Source organism: Pinus tabuliformis, chromosome 5_2 (assembly GCF_031772625.1).
Source record: "Pinus tabuliformis cultivar Carrire ecotype Pingquan chromosome 5_2, CPIR1, whole genome shotgun sequence".
Classification (NCBI taxonomy): Eukaryota; Viridiplantae; Streptophyta; class Pinopsida; order Pinales; family Pinaceae; genus Pinus; species Pinus tabuliformis.
In genome coordinates, this window is record NC_142306.1 from 656,188,911 (window position 1) to 656,205,261 (window position 16,351).

Sequence of the window (16,351 nt, forward strand, 5' to 3'; positions counted from 1 at the left end):
TAACAGTTGATTCCGCTGCAAAATCTTCTTGCCATGTGATACATATCTGCAACCATTTGCAAAAAAAGAAAAGAAAAGAGTCAATCTTCATAGAAGCATCAGACTAAGGTTTAGTTGGTGTATTTAAAATCTTAAATGTCTAGATTATGTAAATTGTTCTTCTTGGTTTTCTCAATTTAAAGATCATACATTCTGATTGGTGTATTGAAACATCTTAAATGTCTAGATTATGTAAACCATTCTTCTTGGTTTCCTCAATGTAAAGATCATACATTTTGATAAAAATATTCGTCTAAGGAACGGAGGTGGGAATCACCGTGAAAGCAGAGAAACTGAGAAAATGTTTCATTGCGGTGTCCAGAGAGCGTGTCTTGGACACGCTCAAGTGAACTTAGAGCACAGTTCAGCATTGCAATAACCCTATCTTCTTTCTTTAACTGCCAAGGCCAACAACGTCAAATAAAAAAAATATTTCGAATTATATTCTTTTCTTCAAATGGAAAAACATGAATATCATATTCTTTTCTTCAATTGGAAAAACATGAATTCATGGCAATTTCTAATATGGGCATTTGTTTACAGTCTAGTCAAACTGTTGAAGCACTTATCATGATGAATTCTACCTCTGTTCCCTCTCCCGGATGACTTCTAAGACTCTCATTGAAAGGAGCTCTGTCCCCTCTCCCAGCAAAGGAGTTTACCACCCAACAAACTGCCCAGAAGATTCCAAAAAGCATAAAAAAGCATAGATTCAACCAGATGAGTAATGAGATAAAAAGCATATATGAAAACTGAATCTCACTTTATTTGTTTCAAAGAGAACTCAGTTAGGGGGAAACTCACTTTATTTCTTTCCAAAAAGCATAAAAAAGCATAGATTCAACCAGATGAGTAATGAGATAAAAAGCATATATGAAAACTGAAACTCACTTTATTTGTTTCAAAGAGAACTCAGTTAGGGGGAAACTCACTTTATTTCTTTCCAAGAAAACTGAGTTAGGGGGGCTAACAATCTTGTAGATCCATTGGCATTAAAAAATGTAATGAGAAAAACATTTGATGGAGGAATAAGAAAACTTCAGGTCTTTGGAGATTCTTCTTTCGTAGTGAAATGGAGGAAAGGTTATCAGACAATATTGACTTATTGGCAACTAAAAATCACTTGAAGGAGATCACCTTTGTTTTCACTAGGTTCATTATAACTCATGTTTTCTGAGAGCTGTTGATTTCTCTTAGGCACTAGCCAACTAAAAATCACTTGAAGGAGATCACCTTTGTTTTCACTAGGTTCACTATAACTCATGTTTTCTGAGAACCACTGATTTCTCTCAGGCACTAGCCTTACCAGAATTTTGACTAATCCTCTGATGATAGAACTTAATTCTATCCTCACTCAAATAACGAATACAGACACGTGAAACTTCGGAGAAATGTAAAAGCAAGGAAGTTACAGAGAGTTTGACGAAGTAACAGAGATGCCTTCAATGACAATAAGGGCTTAGCATTGCAAGATAGGAAACAACTCGAGCAAAAATCGTGGAAGAATAGGATCGGAGCAATTATAATTTATATGTAAATGAAATGTGCTAGTAAAATTTATTGGAGTGCTCATTAAATAATTTGGGGTTTTTTAAGAAAGATGAGTAAAAGCAAGAGAACCCGATATAAAGCCAAGAAGAAGCCCATGGATTTACAAAAAAACTAACAGCTTTGAATTACAACTAATGACCTAATAATCACTATACTGTAAACTCAAATCAAATTTTAAATAATAATCAAAACAAGATCAAGAATACTAAGAAACAAAAATAGCATGGAAAGTTGGCTCCATAATGGAAGATGGTGACAAGTTCCTTTCTTAGAGTAGTTAATCTTTATGTAGGTTAATCTTTGGTTACTTTTAATTGGATGGATTAATGGGTATTATGTAAAGATTAAGATTTGTGCATGTAAAAGTAATTTTGGAATTGGATGGTTGGTCCATTCATGGTAAGGTTAAGACTTATTAAGTAGTTGGATGAATTAATTTGTGTTAAGATTAAAGCTTTTATATGTAAAAGTAATTTTTCCCACTTCTTATAAAGGTAAAGATTTTTAAGGTATATATAACTGTCCAATTTGATGATTCTTATTTAGGTACACAGTTATATAAAATAAATTAGAAAAGTTTAAGATAATATTACGTCTTCTGACGATGGGGGTTTTTAAGCAAGATGAGCAAAATCAAGAGAACCCGATATAAAGCCAAGAAGAAGCCCATGGATTTACAGAAAAACTACAAGCTCTAAATTATAACTAATGACTCAATAATCACTATACAAATTACAAAAGTTTAAGATAATTAAGCAAGATTTAAGCCCATGAATTTACCGAATTCTGAATTACAACTAATGACTCAATAATCACTATACAAATTACAAAAGTTTAAGATAATTAAGCAAGATTTAAGCCCATGAATTTACCGAACTCTGAAATAAAACTAATGACTCAATAATCATTATACAAATTACAAAAGTTTAAGTAATTAAGCAAGATTTAAGCCCATGAATTTACGGAACTCTGAATTACAACTAATGACTCAATAATCGCTATACAAACTACAAAGTTTAAGATAATATTACGATTTCTAATAATGGGGGTTTTTAAGAAAGATGAGCAAAATAAAGAAAACCCAATATAAAGCCAAGAACAAGTTTTTAAGAAAGATGAGCAAAATCAAGAAAACCCGATATAAAGCCAAGAAGAAGCCCATGGATTTACAGAAAAACTACAAACTCTGAATTACAACGAATGACTCAATAATCACTATACAAATTACAAAATTTCAAGATAATTAAGCAAGATTTAAGCCCATGAATTTACCAAATTACAACTAATGACTCAATAATCACTATACAAATTACAAAAGTTTAAGATAATATTACGTTTTCTGATAATGGGGGTTTTCAGAAAGATGAAAAAATCAAGAAAACCCGATATAAAGCCAAGAAGAAGCCCATGGATTTACAGAAAAAATATAAGCTCTGAATTACAACTAATGACTCAATGACTCAATAATCACTATACTGACTCAATAATCACTATACTGTAAACTCAAATCAAATTTTAAAATAATAATCATAACAAGATCAAGAATACTAACAAATAAAAATAGCATGGAAAGGTGGCCCCATAATGGAAGATGGTGACAAGTTCCTTTCTTAGAGTAGTTAATCTTTATGTAGGTTAATGGGTATTATGTAAAGATTAAGATTTCTGCATGTAAAAGTAATTTTGGAATTGGATGGTTGGTCCATTCATGGTAAGGTTAAAACTTATTAAGTAATTGGATGAATTAATTTGTGTTAAGATCAAATTTTTTATATGCCATATCTAGGATGGTCAAAAAGTACCAATAGAAGATGGTCGTGTTGGGCGAGGAAAGGATGCATTGAAGGGTAGGATGGTCAAAAAGTACCAACGCTCTAAATTACAACTAATGACTCAATAATCACTATCTAAATTACAAAAGTTTAAGATAATTAAGCAAGATTTAAGCCCATGAATTTGCCGAATTACAACTAATGACTCAATAATCACTATACAAATTACAAAAGTTTAAGATAATATTACGTTTTCTGATAATGGGGTTTTTTAAGAAAGATGAACAAAATCAAGAAAACCGGATATAAAGCCAAGAAGAAGCCCAAGGATTTATAGAAAAACTACAAGCTCGAATTACAACTAATGACTCAATGACTCAATAATCACTATATTGACTCAATAATCACTATACTATAGACTCAAATCAAATTTTAAAATAATAATAATAACAAGATCAAGAATACTAACAAATAAAAATAGCATGGAAAGGTGTCCCCATAATGGAAGATGGTGACAAGTTCCTTTCTTAGAGTAGTTAATCTTTATGTAGGTTAATGGCTATTATGTAAGGATTAATATTTCTGCATGTAAAAGTAATTTTGGAATTGGATGGTTGGTCCATTCATGGTAAGGTTAAGACTTATGAAGTAATTGGATGAATTAATTTGTGTTAAGAATAAAATTTTTATATGCCATATCTAGGATGATCAAAAAGTATCAATAGAAGATGGTCGTGTTGGGCTAAGAAATGATGCATGTAAAAGTAATTTTGGAATTGGATGGTTGGTCCATTCATGGTAAGGTTAAGACTTATTGAGTAATTGGATGAATTAATTTGTGTTAAGAATAAATTTTTTATATGCCATATCTAGTATGGTCAAAAAGTACCAATAGAAGATGGTCGTGTTGGGCGAGGAAAGGATGCATGGAAGGGTAGGATGGTCAAAAAGTACCAATAGAAGATGGCCGTGTTGGGCGAGGAAAGGATGCATTGAAGGGCTCAAGGTTTAATTTGTGTTAAGATTAAAATTTTTATATGTAAAAGTAATTTTGCCCACTTCTTATAAAGGTAAAGATTTTTTAGGTAGATATAATTGTCCAATTTGATGATTCTTATTTAGGTACAAAGTTATATAAAACAAATTACAAAATTAACAAATTACAAAATTGATTTTGATGATTCTTATTTAGGTACACAGTTATATAAAACAAATTACAAAATTGATTTTGATGATTCTTATTTAGGCACACAGTTATATAAAACAAATTACAAAATTGATTTTCAAATCAACTGCTCCAGAATTTGGAGAATGTTGCATATCTTTGTTGGGTGAGGAAAGGATGCATTGAAGGGATCAAGGTTTAATTTGTGTTAAGATTAAAATTTTTATATGTAAAATTAATTTTGCCCACTTGTTATAAAAATAAAGATTTTTTAGGTAGATAACTGTCGAATTCGATAATTCTTATTTAGGTACACAGTTATATAAGAAAAATTACAAATTGATTTTCAAATCAACTACTCCAAAATTTGGAGAATGTTGCATATCTTTTAAATAATGGAAAAATTTGACCATACCTAGGTTGACTTTAGCACATCTCCAAATAGCCGAAAAAGTTCTAGATTTTGACATTCATCATGCTGGCCTATTACCTCTGCTAATCCATCTAATAGTTGATGGGGCTGCAAAATCTTCTTGCCATCTGATACATATCTGCAAACATTTGAAAAAAAGAAAAGAAAAGAGTCAATCTTCATAGAAGCATGGGACCAAAGGTTCAGTTGGTGTATTTAAACATCTTAAATGTCTAGATTATGTAAACTGTTCTTCTTGGTTTCCTCAATTTAAAGATCATACATTCTGATAAAAATATTCGTAAGGGAACAGGGGTGAGAATCATCGTGAAAGCATAGAAAGAGAGTGTGTCCTCGACACGCTCAAGTGAACTCAGAGCACGGTTCAGTATTGCAGTAACCATATCTTCTTCCTTTAACTGCCAAGGCCAACAATGCCAAATAAAAAAGAGATTTCGAATTATATTCCTTTCTTCAAATGGGAAAGTTCGTATTCAGACTCATGCCCTTCCAAACGAACCTGCATTGTGTACAGAGTTAATAATTAGGAATTTGTTAATAAAACTCAATTTATTTCCCATAGCGATAAGAAAAATCCGAACAGGAAGCAAGGTCAGATAAGAAAAATCCGAACAGGAAGGAAGGCCAAATCTGGTAAGGTATCCAGTACTACTGAAAATGCCGAAAGAGAATTAGTAATGGCTCTAAGATTCATACAAATAATTGAAAATGATTGTAGACCTTGCCACTGCTCCCGCACCCCAAAGTTGAAATCTTCTGGAGATCTTCCAGTGTAACTTCTTCAAGAGTAATACAGGGCAACATGCAGGCACAATTCATGTTTGGGGGCTTCGGTAGTGGAAGCGACAATGGCATTGGCTTAGAAAATGCATCTTCCTAAATTGGGATTGACAGCGTCAAACCCACCCTCGCTTTTCTCTCCCTTGAACTCATCTTCCCACATAAATAGAAAGTTTGTATTCAGACTGATGCCCTTCCAAACAATCTTGTACAAAGTTATGCAGTTAATAATTAGGAATTTGCTAATAAAACCCAATTTATTTGCCAAAGCGATAAGAGAAACCAGAATAGGAAGGAAGGCCAAACCCTTATCCAGTACTACTGAAAATGCCCAAACTGGAGAATTAGTAATGGCTCTGAAATTCATACAAATAATTGAAAACGATTATAGACCTTGTCACTGCTCCCGCACCCCAAAGTTGAAATCTTTGGGAGATCTTCCAGTGTAACTTCTTCAAGAGGAACACAGGGAAACTTGCAGGCCTGATTCATGATAGGGGGCTTCGGCTGTGGAAGCGACAATGGTATTGGCTTAGAAAATGCATCTTCCCTCGATGGGATTGGTAGCTTCAAACCCACCTTCACTTTTCTCTCAGTTGAACTCATTTTCCAACTGAAACAAAAAGTTTTCCTTTACCTCTATATACGGTCTTTCTCTCCACAACACTATTTCAAACAAGGAGAACCGTCCACCTTCATTCTACAACGCAATGCAAGCCATTGCAAATATGGCCATCTACCTCCATTTTGCAACCGGAAGCTGGTTGCAAGCCATGGTCGTTTACCTTCACTCTGCAACACAACGCATGGTAGTATACCTTCAAGGTTCCCTGGTTATTGAAATGGATAAATGGATGAAGCTTAGATTGTTATTCTTTCAGTTATAACTAAATTTTTGATTAATGGTAGCAAACATTTTAATCGTCTAACATCAAATCAAGGAGATCATAATTTGACACGTAAGATAAAAGGAAATTTGACACGTAAGATAAAAGGAAAGTGGATTCCAGAGGGGAACGAGTTACGGCATAAATATAATTTTATTATACTATATTATTGATTATCATTATTTTTTTAAATGATAATTAGAAAATTATATCGAGTAAATTTTAAACAAAACAAGAAAAACATCATAGTAATCTATGTTTATACTTAAATATAAAAAATTCGTGAAATGATATTATATTCATTTTATAAAACACATATGAAATAGGAACAAAAATGATTCAGTGCATATAGAATTAATCAAAAGCAATGAAAACTAGTTCACCCTTGGTGCGTTGGAGCTAAAGTTCTTGATGATCAAAATTGCCATAGAGGTTGCTAACTGGGAGCCAACCGGTTATGAAGTAACATGTCAAAATGACAGACTCAAGTTACTTCCCAACGTTCTGTTGTCACTTAATATGTCTGCATTTTATTTATCAATTTGTGTAATTACAAGCAATGTTGATTCTTTTTCGGACCGTCTCTTTTGTAAATCATATTATCCTATTGTTTTCTTAGCAATCTTAGGTTGTATGCCAAAGACATCAACAATGTAAATGGTCATATATATATATCTTTTTAGTAATATAAAAAGATTTCCAAAGTTATGGTGGAATGCTCTACTACTAGGGCAACTAATTTATATGTTGGATAGTAACTTATATTAAGTATAAATTTTAGTCTTAATTATATATAATTATATTATGATATTTTTCATAATATTGGTTAGAGCGGAGGGTTAAGTGGGAAAGTTTTATAATGCATTTTCTTTTTAAGTTCCCTATTATAATTAGATTGTCCATATGAAGATATCTATAGAAATATTTTGGAGAAACCTATTAATCTTTTTTGGAGCAACTCATTAATCTTTGCTAGGTTAGAAATGGTCAAAGAATAGAAGAGAAGGTTATGTTTATTAATCCTATAGAATAATAAATCACTTCCCTAACCCATTCTACACATTTTTCCCTTATAATTTATATTTATCCCATTATATGTTATATTTATATAAATATAATAAAAAGTGCAATCCAATAAAATACAATATTTAAAAATGATTAAAAATATTATAATATCTATGAAATTCAAAATTTAAAATATTTAATAAATCTATAGAAATATTAACTTCATATAATATTTTTACGAAAAAATATTATTATAGTTCAATTAAAAATATTAGCAAATTTCATGTCTATTGAGTTATTCAAAATATAAAAATGAAAAATTTGGAAGCCAATATTTAACTCAAATTAAAATTTCATATTCACACTTTAATTAAATAACTGTGGATATAAGCACAATTAAAATTACATGATCACATTCTAATTAAATAACTATGGATATAAGAACATGAATGATTTTTCAAGATAAAGAAACTATGTTGATCAGAAAATCAATTAGTTGAACAAATCTTTGAACCTAATCTCAATATAGGAATTATCATGTTGGAGAGAAACTCTCAATGTTGGGAATCATAATTTTCGTTATACTAAAGCCCATAAGTGTTACTGAATTATCACATCCCCAAAGATGAGAGATGGTTATTTCATGTTGCAAAACACAATAGGAGCACTAATTTATCCAATTTATAAGAATCTCTGCCCAATGTGATCTATGTGTGTCTCAAAATCATGACATACACTCTGATACAATTTGTTGTGCCATGTAGTTGCCACGTCACTACCACATGTCACTCGGAAAAGGGCCACTTGGCCACCCAAAAAAGCCAAATCCACGTGTCATATGTTATGACCACATGGTGCCATGTCTTCATCTGCCACCTATCTCTACCAAGTCACATTGTCATGTCATCTAGGGTCCACCTCTATTTTCTGGTCAATTGGGGTCTACATCTTCCTTGAAGGTTGCCAATGCTAAAGGGGGGAATTGTTGAACATGTTAGTAGTTTTGGTCATTGATGTAAAGTATAGTCATTGATGTCAAGTGATATCAAGTTCATGAGGAGCATGTTGACTTTTCATGCATGACGCTTATTTTGTTATTGATATCTTGTTTTTTTCTATTAATAGAGTGGTAAGCTTATGATCACTTAGTTGTTTGCTGAGTAGTCTATCCTTGAAGGGATTTTATCTACATGTAATATTTTCAAAAGCACATGAAAAGTGCTTGGTTGGATAGCCTTCCCAGAGATATTTCTAGTGGTATATGGAACTTAGTATAACTCTCCATGAATGAAGATAAAAATTGAGTATGAGGTGATGGCCTTCAAGGAAGACATGGACCCCAAATTGGAGGTTGACCCTAAATGACATGGAAAGGTGACTTGGCAGAGACATGTGGTAGATTATGACATGGAAATATGACTCGGTAGAGACATGTGGTAGATTATGGCATGACACCCTCTAGTCATGATACATGGTAGGCCGATTTGGCCTTTCTTGGTCACCAAGGGTTTTCCAAGTGACATGTGGCAGTGACGTGGCCTGACAAGTGGCAATGACATGGACATGACATGTTCCATTTTACATAAGCCACCAGTGCATAATGGAAGTGACATGCAGTGGGTCTGATTAACCTCGTGCAGTGCGAAACACATTGCATGATAGTAAACCACATAGGAGGAAAAACTTTGGACCCCCCAATGCTAAAATTTGCATAGGAGAGAGAGGGGGTGAGTAATGTATCCTCCATTTGATTTGATTAGATCATAGGATCACCAGGCCTTCTTTAAAATATTGGGGGATATTTAATTTCATATAGGATAAACTATGCCCCACCCACCCCACCAAATAAAGTTCAGATAGGCGGGTTGGGGGCCGAAGTGACTTCTCTATTGTCAATTTAAATTGAATCACTTGGCATGCTTTGAAAAGTGTTGGAAAATTAACACTAGGAAATTTGCATGAGTCCCAACCTAAGTTCCCTTAGCGATTAAGCACTCTTTGTTTTGTTGTGGTCATATTCTCTAGGGAGCATGAAAATAAGGGGCCACGATTGGAAAAAGTTTGGTGTTTGGTCACCAAATTCATGTTAAAGGATTAAAGTCCACAAGGGACAAAATAAAAAGTAGCATCTATAAAAGATAGTGAAGGGACCTGAGATGTATTTGTTCACATGAAAAACAAAGAGTTATAGCTTCTATCGACATGCAAAAACACATGCAACTAAAATAGAATGATGGGATGAGAGGTAGTTGAGAAATAAAGAGAAGAGGAGTAGATATAAAATAGAGCTAAATATTAAGAGATTTTTAAAGGCTGAAATTGCATATAATATAATATTTGGAGTTATTTTGAGATTTAAAATTACATAAATTAAATTACAGCCAAGAGAAAACCAGATAGACAGTTAGTGCATGTTGCATAACACATGGGGAGCGTTGGTTTATAAAATGTCCAGCAATCTCCCTCTAGTGTGAGCCGAGCGTGTATAAAACTTGCTGGATCCTTCGTTCTTTGGTCAACTTTCATTAGAAAGTAGTCATGGAAGAAAATGGAAGTCAGAGAAAGGATGATTAAATTGATTAAAAATCAACAATAGAAAGAATAAAACCAAAATTGTAAAAAGTATAACTGGAACAAGGCGTTGAAAATGATCAAGTGACCATGGAAATAGGGTTAACAACATCAAGCAAGCATGAATTAGAATTGATCATGTCAAGGCATGGGATTTAAGTTTTATGACATCAATGGAGTGGATTGATTGATAACATTAGCAAGCCAAGGGTATAAAAGAAGATGTAAGGTGAGTTGCACATGTGCATAAAGATAAACAAAAGTGTCGTCATGCTGTCAGAATTCATACTCATGTTTTGATATTGTATTCATATAAAAAAAAGTTCTAAGCTTGGTAGGACTACATCTTCATCATGTCCAACGTCTCTCACTAATCGGGGGGATAACACAAGATTTGAACCCAAGATTTCCTATTCAGTGAGACTTCATTTCCATGGCCATTGAAAATTGAGCTAGCCCATGAAAACATATTCATATAATTGTAATTAAGGCTTTGGATGATTGATGTATCAAAGACATCATTGTAATATTGTGGATCAATGTTTGTCAGAATTGTTTGGATTGATATTAGTAAGAGGAGACCGGTTGCAGGGAGATCCATTATGTAATATTTGTGGTGCATGAATGCGTATGCTTATATGTCTTCTTAAAAAAAATAATGTTATGAAACCAGTTCAAGAAAAGATAGAAAAGATAGATCAACGCCTTAGAATTCAGCCTCTTCGACGGGGCAACCTCCTTTACATTACATAAATGAACAATTCTTGGATGATACAAATGACAAAACCTCCTTTCTATATATAGGAGTCTAAGGAGTCACAATATAACCTAGACGACCTAACAATAATACTATAAAGCCACAAAAATAACAATAGAGGGTTTCTATGGGGCACAATAATAACAATATGGGGGCAATAGGGGCACAACAATATTAATAAGGGATACAACTACAATAGTAATGGGGTAATCACTAGTATTATAGGGATCTAACATGCCCCTCTCCTTCAAAAAAGTGTTGTCCTCAATGCTTGAGTAGTTCTGGATGCTTCTGTATAAAATTCTCATCCTCCCATGTGGAATCTTCAGCGGATAAGTTCTTCCACTTGATGAGATACTCTAAAATTGATAGATTTCGTAGCTGTCTAGTTCTTGTCTCTGTGATTGCTTTCGGTTCCAATATAATTTTTCCTTCCTCGTCAAGTTTTGGCAATATTGTTTGAACTGGGAGCTTGTAGCCTATAACCTTCTTTAAACATGAAACATGGAAAACTAGGTGCACTCGAGAAGCTGCAGGAAGCTCCAATTTGTATGCCATAGTACTAATCTTTTGCAACACCTTGTATAGAACATAATACTTTGGTGATAATTTATTATCCTTCTTAGCTTGCTTCAGGGACATTTGTTTATATGGTTGTAGCTGTAGGAATACCCATTCACCTACATCAAAACTTTTTTCGCTGCGATGTTGATCTGCCTGTTGTTTCATTCTATTCTGTGCCAACACGAGGTTATCCTTTAAGATTTGGAGGACTTGTTGTTGATGTTCGATGTGATGTTCCACCGCTTGAACCTTAGAATTTTCTCTTAAATATGATGTGATGGATGGTCGCTGATATCCATAAAGTGCCATAAATGGGGTCATTTTTGTTGTTGTATGGAAGGATGTGTTATACCACCATTCAGCTAGAGGCAACCATTTGACCCATTGTGTCTGTTTATCAGATACAAAGCAACGAAGATATCCTTCCAAACATTTGTTTACTATCTCAGTTTGCCCATCAGATTGAGGATGATAAGATGAGCTATGAGCTAACTGAGTACCAAGACAAGAAAATAATTCTGTCCAAAAATTTCCAGTAAAGATGGGATCTCTGTCACTTACAATAATATTTGGATTTCCATGTAGCTTTTGAATTGTTTCCATAAATGCAATAGAAACTGTACTGGCTTTAAATGGATGTGATAATGCACAAAAGTGTGCATACTTGGTAAGTCTGTCAACTACCACCATGATGACATTCTTTCCCTCAGACTTGGGTAAACCTGTGATAAAATCCATTGAAACCTCCTCCCAATGTTGGCTTGGAATGGATAAAGGTTGTAATAGACCTGGGGTCTTAATTGTTTCAACTTTATTTTGTTGGCAAACCAAACATTCTGCCACAAAATTTTGAATATCCGATTTAAGGCCATCCCAAAAAAATTCTTTCTTAACCCTGTGGTAAGTTTTTAAAAATCCTCAGTGCCCTCCTAAGGGAGAAGTGTGCAATTCCATAAGAATCTTTTGTTTTAGTTGGGAATTCTTACAGAGGTATAAGCGATCTTTGTACCATAACGAATCATTTTGCCAGCTAAATGTATCAGATGTACTGTAATCTTGTTGTAACTTTCGAATAAGTGCCCACACTTCTTCATCATTCTTCCATTCCTCCCTTGCTTCGTTTATCCAATCGGGATGGATAATAGAAATGGCGCACAACAATGCTTCCACATCCTCATCCTTTCTTGAGAGTGCATCTGCCACCACATTTTGCTCCCCTTTTTTGTAGATGATTTCAAAGTCATAACCCAACATCTTTGTGACCCACTTTTGTTTCTCTTCAGAGGATAATCTTTGTTCTAAAAAGTATTTAAGGCTATCATGATCCGTTTTTACCTTGAAGTGTCTTCCCATTAGGTAGGGTTTCCATTTCTTAAGTGCATGTAGTATTGCCAACATTTCCTTCTCATAAATAGCTTTGTGTAAAAACTTTCCCTTGATTGGACGACTTTCAAAAGCAATGGGTCTTTCATCTTGCATTAAAATAGCACCAATTCCATTTCCTGAAGCATCACATTCCATAATAAAGGTTTTTGTGAAGTCCGGTGTAGCTAAGACTGGTGCTTGGCACATTGCCTCTTTAAGATGTTCGAAGGCCTTTGTTGCTTTTGGAGTCCATGAAAATGCATCTTTCTTCAATAATGTTGTTAGAGGTGCTGCTATTCTCCCATAATTCTTAACAAACTTGCTATAATACCCTGTCAACCCGAGAAATCCTCACAGATGCTTTATGGATGTGGGGATTTTCCATTCCTTAATAGCTTTAATTTTGCTAGGGTCTACCTTAACTCCTTCATGAGATACAATATGACCCAGATATTCCACCTCTTGTACTCCAAAGAAACATTTGGATCTTTTTGCATATAATTGTTTCTCCTCCAATAGTTGTAGCACCTTGTCAACATGTTCAACATGATCCTTCCAAGACTTGCTGTAGATTAGTATATCATCAAAAAATACTAACACAAATTTTCTAAGGAAGGGTTTGAAAATGGAATTCATCAAACCTTGAAATGTAGAAGGTGCATTGGTAAGGCCAAAAGGCATGACCAAAAATTCATAATGACCCTCATGAGTTCTAAATGATGTTTTCGGAATGTCTTCAGTCTTCATTCTGATTTGATGATATCCTGAACGAAGATCCAACTTGGTGAAGTAAATTGATCCATGCAATTCATCCAATAATTCATCAATGACAGGAATGGGAAACTTATCTTTAATAGTGAGCTTGTTGAGCTCCCTATAATCCAGACACATGCACCATGATCCATCCTTCTTGTGCACCAATACTACTGGAGCAGAGAAAGAACTTTGACTAGGTTGAATTATACCAGCCTCTAGCATTTCTGCAACCATACGTTCAATTTCTCTCTTTTGGGCATAGGGATATCTGTACGGCCTGATGTTTGGAGGAACACTTCCTGGAATCAGATGAATAGCATGATCATGATCATGAATAGGTGGGAGACCTTTGGGAGTCTCAAATACCTTGGAATGATTGTCCAAGACTTTTTGGAGATTTGGAGAAATAGATGATTCCGATGTGGAAACATCTAGCGAACATAATTGTGCAATTACACCTCTTTGTTCCTTTTTTAGAAGCTTTGTCATACCGTTAGAGCTGATTATCTTTCCGGTTTCCCTGCAATACCCCTTAATTCAACTTCCTTTCCTTCCGCATAAAATTTCATGAAAAGTTCTTGAAAATTAAAAGATATTGTACCCGGATTGTAGCCATTGGACTCCTAGTACAACATCAGCACCTCCCATTGGAATGGAAAGCATTGGGCTAGTCAATACATATTCTCCCATGGATAGCTTGATATTATGGCACTTTCCAGAGCAATTTATTGTTCCTCCATTTGCAACCATCACTTGACACTCTGGTGCTGGATATAAGAAGCAATTCAATTCTTTTGCTACCTTACAATGAATAAAATTGTGGGTACTTCCTGAATCAATCAACACTATTACCTTTTTCTTCTTGATTTGTCCTTCTATCTTGATGGTTTGAGGAGTGGTAATTCCCGCCAATGCATTACAAGATATGGTCAGATTCATTTCTTCTTTATCTAGGCTTTGTTCCTGGAGTATATCCTCCTCTTTTGACCTTTCTTGCTCCTTTTCTTCTTCCTCTTCACAATCTATGTAGAATAATTTCTTCTCAGCACACTTATGACCTTTAGTGTATTTGCTATCACAACTGTAACAAAGCCCTTTTTCTCTTTTTTCTTCAAATTTTGTGGTGTCAACCTTATAGGTTGTGGAAGACTAGGGGCAACAACACTTCCATATTTATAGTTGTGAGTGGTATGCTTCCTGGTTGCCATAATTTTTCTTTCCATTTTTCTTGCTAACTTGAATTCCTTCTCTAATGAATCAGGTTCCCAAAGGCGAACATCATGTTGGATATTATCCTTTAAAGTCCCTATGAACACATCAATCCTATGCTCTCTAGAATATTTTTTACCCTTATGTTCAATTTTTGGAACTCCTCAATGTGCTCCATTATTGAACCCTTTTGTTTGAGACTTATCAATTGGCTAAAAAAAGTGTTGCTTTTTGTATCTTCATAATGTGCTGTCAATTCTTTCGTAAAAATTGCCCAAGTGATAATTTGTTTACGAGAGAAAAGCCATTGATACCATACAAACTGATTTGGTTCCAAATATAAAGTTGCAATACGTACCTTTTGTGTGTTTTGCACATTATTGAGATCGAAAAATTACTCCATCTGTAATATCCATGTTGCGGGATCCTTGCCATCAAACTTCCTCATATCGATTTTTGGAATATGGTGGGTCTTCGATCCAACATTAGAGTCTATGAAATCATGATTAACATTTCTTTTGTTCTCATCATGAGTTTTCTTTACTACCCTTTCACCATTAGTAAGCATTTCTTGTAGAAACTTTGTCAAATCTGTCTTCAAATCTTCCATGCTTGTCTTCAAATCTTCCATGCTTCTTTTTAAACAATCCATCTTAGCTTCTACACCTTTCTTTAAACCATCCGTCTTAGCTTCTACATCTTCCTTTAAACCATCCATCTTAGATTCTGTTGCTTTTTGTGCAAGTGACACTTGTTGCACTTGGTCTCGTAATTTTGATATATCATGTTGCATTTCTTCCTCTTCTTCATGAGTCATGCTAGAGCTTTTAGGTTACCTACTAGGTGTTTGCATTTTCTTCCCTCAAGTCATCAATTACCAATAATAATGCTTTACTATGCCCTTTTAATTCCTTCAAACTAATTTTCAAACCAAGCTTATGCAAAAATTTAAAAAAACTACACACCCTTTTTCACTTTGTAGGAGCTTGATATTGAATCTGATGTATCTCTGTAATTTCGAATCATCTAGTTCTAAAATTGCAACTTGCGATAGCACTCTGTGTCCTCTTTCGAATGCCACCAGTCTTATCCAAATTGGATTCTCCACGGAAGAGTTATGCCAAATCTCCCACAGTGACCTGATTATAGACTAGTTTAGTAGAGCGAACTTGTATGACGTGCCACGAGTCACTGTTTTGACCTTTGGCTCTAACAAATATACACAATAAAACTATAGTCCATCCTCTTTCTGTACCTTCTTACGAAATTTCAATCCGATGCCCAGAGAGAAAGTTATGATGATTTTCCCCAGGTCACCTGTTTGGAATGTAATTCAAGAGTCTGCAAAAAGACGAGCTTCCTCAGATCATATCTCCACAAATATAGAGAAAAAAGCTCTGAAATTTGGACCTGAGATTCAACGCGATGTCTTCTCAAATGGGTTTTTTTTTTTAGCTTCTGAAACGTCGCAGAAGAAAAGTTATAGCGAAAATGCCA